Genomic DNA, 5,880 nt, shown 5'->3' on the forward strand with positions numbered 1-5,880 from the left:
CTCTTGTAGACCAGGCTGGTCTCAAACTCACAGAGATCCGCCTGCCTCTGCCTCCCGAGTGCTGGGATTAAAGGCGTGCGCCACCACCGCCCGACTAGGATTTGGATTTCTTAAAGAGGATCTTGGTTACATATTATTCAAAAATCTCTAGCTCTTTATGGTTTTTTAGACCTGGCCTTGCCTGTAGATAATACTGGGGAGGTTTTGAACACTGTATCTGTTTGCTTTTTCTGTCTTTATCTTTGCCCCCTTTTCTATGTATGGCCCAGCTAGCCTTGACCTCATGATGATGATCCTCCTGCTTCTACCTACTAAGTGCTGGTGTTGTAGGGATGCACTTAAACTACCAAAACCAGTGTTTCATGATAGGACACAGTTTTCATACCCCCATCAAAACAACAACAAAACTTGGTGGGTTTTGTGTGTGAGTTCTGTCTCAAAACAAAACAAAACGAAAAAAAAACCATAAGGCTGGCTGTTCAGGATAGTCTCTTATTTTCCCTAATCTTTTAAGGACTTGGGGAAATTGTTTCCTTTGAGAACCCAGATCCAGGGGGCTGGAGAGATGGCTCAGAGGTTAAGAGCACTGGCTACTCTTCCAGAGGACCTGGGTTCTATTCCCAGCACCCACATGGCAGCTCACAACTGTCTGTAATCCCAGTTGCAGGAGATCTGGCATCCTCACATAGACAAAACATCAGTGAACATAAAATAAATAAATAATTAAAAAAGAGAGAGAGAGAGAGAGAGAACCCAGATCCAGCTTTCCAATACTGCCAACTGTACTTGGCCTTATAGTTGGCATGTGGCATTCAGTTTTCTGGTCCTACTTGAGAAATGGGTATTACCTCTTAAGTGGACTGTCTGTTGCTGTGATAAAGCACCATGACTAAGGCAACTTATAAAAGGAAACTTTATTTATTTATTTATTTATTTATTTATTTATTTATTTATTTATTTATTTTTGAGACAGGGTTTTTCAGTTGTATCCCTGGCTGTCCTGGAACTCACTGTGTCGATCAGGTTGGCCTCAAACTCAGAGACCCACCTGCCTTTGCCTTCTGATTGCTGGGATTAAAGGCATGCACCACCACCACCACCCTGCTAAAGGAAGCATTTAATTGAAGGCTTTCATCCAGTTTCAAAGGACTACTCTATTATCTTGGTGGAGAGTATGGCAGCAGGCATGCAGACATGGTGCTGGAGAAGTAGTTGAGAGCTCATTCACATCTGATCTTCAAGCTGCAAGCAAAGAGAGAGTGAGACTGGACCTGGTGTGGGCTTTTGAAACCTCAAAGCCCACCACCCCAGTGACATACTTTCTCCAGCAAGGCCACACTTCCTTTTTAAAAAATTAATCAAATTATTCATTCATTCATTCATTTTGGTTTCTCAAGACAGCGTTTCCCTGTGTAGCTTTGAAGCCTGTCCTAGAACTCGCTCTGTAGATCAGGTTGGCTTCGAATTTAGAGCAATCCACCTGACTCTGCCTCCCATGTGGCTGGGACTAAAGATGTGTGCTACCACTGCGCGACAAGGCCACACTTCCTAATCTTTCCCAAATAATACCACAAACTAGGGCTAAGCTTTCAAACCCCCATATGAGTGTATGGGGGTCATTCTCATTCAAACCACCACAGGCTATAATTTAGTGGTTGAGTGTTTGCTTGCCTAGGACATTTGAGGCCCTGGAATTTCTTTGTGGTTTTTTTTTTGTTGTTGTTGTTGTTTTGGTGTGTGTATTAAGAATAGTGTGTGTACTGCTACAGTTATTGAGGCCCTGGGTTTGATATCTAGCATCACCCAAAACAAAAACAAAACCCCCACAGAAACTGAGCAGTACCCTGTGTTTTTTCAGACTCCTTCTAAAGCTGGGAGCAGCTGGGTTTAAAGAGGGACCTCTTTTGGGCTTTTCCCTGTGTGCTGCTTCCCCTCTTGCAGAAGGGACTAAGGAGTTGACTGGTTCTGCTTTCTTTCGGCTCATCTCTTGGCTGTCAGCATTGCACCATCAGCCCTGAGCAGCTGACCCCAGGTTGCTTTTGGCATTGAGCAGAACTGAAATAAATCTTTTGGGGAAGTGTGTTCTGTGAGCGTGTGCCATTCTTGCTTAGATCTTTCAGACTTTATTCTCAAAGAGCTGGAGTGCTGCTGTATTCTTTTCATTTTAAAATTACGCTTTACTTACTATAATTTGTATGTGCCGTGTGTGTGCACGTGTGGGTACTCATGTCACAGTGTGGATGTGGAGTTTAGAAGACAGTTAGCAGGAGTCTCCTCTGCTTTCACCCTGTGTATCTTGGGGATGGAATTCAGGCTGTCAGATTTCTATGGTAAGCACCTTTAACCTCTGAACCGTTTCATTAGCTTTTCTTAGCTCCTTTCCATCGTTATTAGTAATAAAGCCTTTGGACTTCAACCTCTGAGTTTACATGGGTTTCTTGAAATTCTTTACTAGGTTGTTATTATCTAGACCATTCTCAGTTATAGTTGTGATTTTAGATATACCATCTTGAGGGTTTGTGTAATTTTCTCTCAGGTCTTTAGATAGAACCTCTGAATGAGCGGTGTGGCTCTTCAGTTTGCTTTCCTCAGTGAAGGAGGAGGCAGCTCTTGTCCTTAGAACCATCTTGGGCAGTAATGGAATTTTAACATGCTAGCCATTCTTAGCGCCCATTGTTCTCAGCTAGGGCTGCAGAGGGTGTTAATCTCAATAGGACAGGGCCAGATGTCTGGCATATGTTTTTTGTGTAGGACCCAGAATGCTGAGCTGCATGATTCTGTTTTGGATCCCATTGAGAACCGCTCTTCTGTAGGATACCCAGCATTCCCGGATGTCAGGGCTTATTTGTATTGGCTCTCACTTCTGTCTTATAATGGGTTCTTTGGTTAGAACTGTTAGACAGGAAATTACCTTTCCTTCTTGGGTACCTTAACCTGACAGCAAAGAGAGTTTATCTGATCACTCTGCTTTGAACTTCCTGAGCCTCCAGCTCAGCACTCATTAGTAGCACCCTTCCTTCTGTGGCCGGAAGGCTTGGGGCTTTTTTTAATCTTTGTTCAGGTATGTGCTTGATAACTTGGCACTGAGGCACTTGTTGTCTTAGCACCTAGGAACAGAGCTTCATGGGTTTTCTTTTTTTTTTTTTTTTTCTTTTCTTAGACAGAGTATTGTGTTCCCCAGGATGGGCCTTGAATTTACTTTTTGAAAAAAAAAATTGAGGGCTGGAGAGATGGTTAAAAGAGAACTGGCTGTTCTAGAGGACCTGAGTTCAATTCTCAGCACCCACATGGCAGCTCACAACTGTCTGTAACTCCAAGATCTGACACCCTCACACAGACATGCATGCACACCAATGCACTAAAAATAAGTAAATTATAAAATTAATTGATGAATTTTGAGTGTATGGGTATTTGATCTGTGTGTGTCTGTACACCCCCTGGGCTAGGAGAGGGTGTTGAATGACCTGGGGTTGCAGTTAGAGGTGGTTGTGATCTACCCTGAGTGTAAGACTTGAACTCAGGGCTTTATAGGTGCTAGGCAAGCATTCTATGAATTGAACTACAGCCCCAGAAAACTATGTGCCTTTTATTTACTTAGTGATTTTTTTTTTTTTTTTGGTTTTTCGAGACAGGGTTTCTCTGTGGTTTTGGAGCCTGTCCTGGAACTAGCTCTTGTAGACCAGGCTGGTCTCGAACTCACAGAGATCCGCCTGCCTCTGCCTCCTGAGTGCTGGGATTAAAGGCGTGCGCCACCACCGCCCGGCTTTACTTAGTGATTTTGTAGTGCTGGGATTGAATGCTGCAGGATCTTGTGCTGCCAGTTGGCCACTGCCTTGCTGCTAAGCTTATAGCCCAGCCTGCAGTCCTTAAACAACTTAAACCCCATCTTTGTAATTTTCATGAAATTTGCCTTATGTCTATTAGCCATACTTCATATTGTTTGCATAGAGCACCGAAGCTGTCAAGTATGTTTGTATACAGGCCATGTAAAGTTTTTTTTTTTTTTTTTTAATGAACACTCAATATTTCCTTCTTTCCTTCCTTGTTTGGTTTGTTTTTTGATTTTTTGAGACAAGGTTTCTTTGAGTAGCCCTGACTGTCCTGGAACTTGCTTTGTAGACCAGGCTGGCCAAGAACTCAGAAACCCGCCAGCCTCTGCCTCTCAAGTTTTTTGGTTGTCTAGATTTCAAAGTTCTGCTTGGAATATTTTATCTCCTGCACCTGTCCTGCCCTCATGAAGTTGAAGAGTAGTGGTTAGTGACATGTGAAACCTTTCCTTCTTGAGTGTGTCCATATTTCATAGTTCCTGAGGAGTTCTGAGTGGCAGCTGGAAGACCAAGATGGTAACTAGCAGGTTAGAGTATTCTCGCAGGTTCCATGTTTTCTTGTAGAGCAATCAGGCTATCTCACCATATGTCCCCTGGTGTAGATTAGAGGCTTGCAATATGGCTAGACCTTCCTTAGAACTGAACTGGTTAAGCTTGGTAACACCCTTTCCCTTCTTGTGCCACTTAATAAAAATTCCCATATTAAAGCTCTAGCCACAGTTGCTGGACTAGAATTTCCAGAGTTAGTCCAGGTGCTTATAGTAGGCACCTGAGGTTGTGAAACGGGCAGCATTTCCCTACATTCTCCTGTGGGACACCCAATTCCATCCAGTTCTTCTTCCTCAGCTCATCCTGAGTTAGGCCTCTCACATCTCTCCAACTCAGAACTGGTACACTGACTCTGCTTCACTGTGCTTTGAGAATTACTCCTTCCGTGATTCTCTAGCTCTACTAACTAGAAATAGTGTCTTCTAAACTATTGCGGCCTAGTGAGAATGTGTGATACAAAGGATCTTTTGATCTTGGTGACATAGAAGCCAATAGGGTGGCCTTTGCCATTGTGAATCATGGCTGCTTAAGGAGGGAGCCTTTCCTGTATTAGAGGGCATGTGGGCTGGGAGAGAGGAGCTGTAGCCTGGTAGATGAGACAGGGTCAATGTTCAGGTTGTAGGTGAGAAGGCATCTTGGGTGGATGGGAGGCTATCATCTCATTGGTTGTGAGGTCTGATTGAGGTAGTAGTGGGGAGTGGCAGTCTAGGAACTTGGGGGAGGTGACCACGTATATGTGGGCATGAGTCATGGTACTTTCTGGGTGGCTTGGGCAAGATGCCTGCTGTATATTCATTGTTGTTGGTGAAGCAATGGGAAATGTCAGGCTGATACACAGTGGAAAACCAAGTGACAGACAGCCTTAATGACAGTTTAAACAGAATTCTGAAATAATCTGTTATGGTGGTTGTGCTTTCTGAGTGAAGTGCTATGTTATCTACTTATGAGAACTCCCATAGATTTAGAGTCTGTCATGGTGTAGTTTCCCGCTCATTGTTTTTAGTTCAGGAACTTACTGCACCATTGATAGCTGAAGAAACTGAGCTTCAGTGCTGATTGGTTTCTTGTTCCCCTCCCCATCCCATACTGGTCAGTTGTGCTCTTTGCTTGTGCCTGTCCTGGGGTGGAGTACTGAAATTGCTCTTAACATGTTAGGTAGGAAAGACTTGTGGGCATCCATTTGCCTTTGTTTGCCTTTGAGTTCCAGCCTTAGTCATCTTTAGAGTGTACATTACTAGTGCTTGTTTGAAAAAAGTTAGGTCTGCAGGCATCTCAGGGCCCTGTGTAGCTAGGGGATGGCTATTTCATTTGTTTATTTTCAGTTCTTCCATTTATTTTTCCTTTTTTTCCCTGTTTTTCTTTGACTTTTTTTCTTTGTTTAATTTACTCACTGATTTATTATATGAGTGCTCTGTCTACATGTACACCTGCATGTCAAAAGGGGGCATAAAATCTCACTATGGATGGTTGTGAGCCAGCATGTGGTTGCTGGGAATTAAACTTA

General features: G+C 43.4%; 1 protein-coding gene across 2 annotated transcripts in view; it reads left to right on the forward strand.

Annotated features, from left to right (window-relative positions):
* Positions 1-5,880, forward strand: part of Ube2l3 (ubiquitin conjugating enzyme E2 L3) — a 47,934-nt gene that overhangs the window by 19,508 nt on the left and 22,546 nt on the right. The window lies entirely within an intron of this gene.

Source organism: Microtus ochrogaster, unplaced genomic scaffold, assembly GCF_000317375.1.
Source record: "Microtus ochrogaster isolate Prairie Vole_2 unplaced genomic scaffold, MicOch1.0 UNK68, whole genome shotgun sequence".
NCBI lineage: Eukaryota > Metazoa > Chordata > Mammalia > Rodentia > Cricetidae > Microtus > Microtus ochrogaster.